The sequence below is a fragment of the Anolis carolinensis genome, chromosome 3, assembly GCF_035594765.1.
Source record: "Anolis carolinensis isolate JA03-04 chromosome 3, rAnoCar3.1.pri, whole genome shotgun sequence".
In the NCBI taxonomy this organism is placed as follows: domain Eukaryota; kingdom Metazoa; phylum Chordata; class Lepidosauria; order Squamata; family Dactyloidae; genus Anolis; species Anolis carolinensis.
Window position 1 is genome coordinate 284,567,160 of NC_085843.1, and position 1,870 is coordinate 284,569,029.

Here is a 1,870-nt window from a genome sequence, read left to right on the forward strand (position 1 = left end):
GGCCTGCACTTAAACACAATTGGCACTGACAAAATTACCATTGGTCAGCTGCAAAAGGCCACCCTACTCGGATCTGCATGCATTATTTGCAGATACATCACATAGTCCTAGACACTTGGAAAGTGTCTGATGTTTGAACCAATACAACAGCCAACATAGTGATCTTGTTTGCTGTGTACTTCTTTTGTTGTGTAAATAATAATAATAATAATAATAATAATAATAATAATAATAATAATACGCAGGCGTATTATTGAAAACATGATGGAGCACTGGAAAACTGAACTGTTTGTTGGAAATGAAAGCTATGGACTTGTCAACATCAGGAGAGGAATTTTCCAGGGAAATTCATTGTCCCCTCTGCTTTTCATTATTGCCATGATCCCTCTGTCAACAATCTTTAAAAAACTAATCTCGGCTATCAAACATCTAAGAAATCTCAGAAGATTTCACAACTGATGTACATGGATGACCTGAAGCTGTATGGGAAAACGGAAACTGAAATCCAGTCTCTGACTAACACTGTCCAAATTTTTAGCACTGATATCAGCATGGAGTTTGGTTTGGACAAATGTTCGACAGTGGCATTGAAGAAGGGAAAAATCATTGAAAGTGAGGGCATCAATATGCCCAATGGCCAAACAATAAAGTGTCATCAGCCAGAGGCCTATAAATATCTGGGCATATTACAGCTGGACAACATCAAGCATGAACATGTGAAAACTGTGGTCAGCAAAGAATACACACAAAGGGTCAGAAAAATTCTCAAAAGCAAGCTCAATGGAGGCAACACCATCAAGGCCATAAACACCTGGGCCATACCTGTCATAAGATATACTGCTGGCATCATAAACTGGACACAGGCGGAACTGGACAATTTGGACAGAAAAACAAGAAAACTCGTGACCATTCATCATTCACTGCACCCTCGCAGTGATGTTGACCGGCTGTATCTGCCTAGAAGATCAGGGGGCAGAGGACTCTTACAAGTCAAACAAGCAGTCAAAGAAGAAGAACATGCCCTGGCAGAATATGTAAAACAAAGTGAAGAACCTGCTTTGATTGAAGTCAAAAATCAGAAACTCCTCAAAGCAGAGCAGACAAAGAATCAGCACAAGAAGACTGCACTACAAACTAGAGCTGACAGCTGGCACAACAAAACATTGCATGGAAAGTTCCTTGACAAAATTGAAGGAAAAGCTGATAAGGAGAAGACCTGGCTCTGGCTCACAAATGGGACCCTGAAGAAGGAGACTGAAGGCCTGATCCTTGCAGCCCAGGAGCAAGACATCAGGACAAAGGCAGTTAAGGCCAAGATCGAAAAATCAGCTGATGACCCAAAATGCAGACTGTGCAAGGAAACCGACGAAACCATGGATCATATCCTCAGCTGCTGTAAGAAAATTGCACAGATAGACTACAAACAGAGGCACAACTATGTGGCCCAAATGATCCATTGGAACTTATGCCTCAAGTACCACCTCCCAGCAGCAAAGAACTGGTGGGATCACAAACCTGCACACACCAGACATCAGAGTTGTGGAAAAGAACAAGGTTTGGATCATTGATGTTGCCATCCCAGGTGACAGTCGCATTGACGAAAAACAACAGGAAAAACTCAGCCGCTATCAGGACCTCAAGATGGAACTGCAAAGACTCTGGCAGAAACCAGTGCAGGTGGTCCCGGTGGTGATGGGCACACTGGGTGTCATGCCAAAAAATCTCAGCCGGCATTTGGAAACAATAGACATTGACAAAATTACGATCTGCCAACTGCAAAAGGCCACCCGACTGGGACCTGCGTGCATCATCCGAAAATACATCACACAGTCCTAGACACTTGGGAAGTGTTCGACTTGTGATTTTGTAA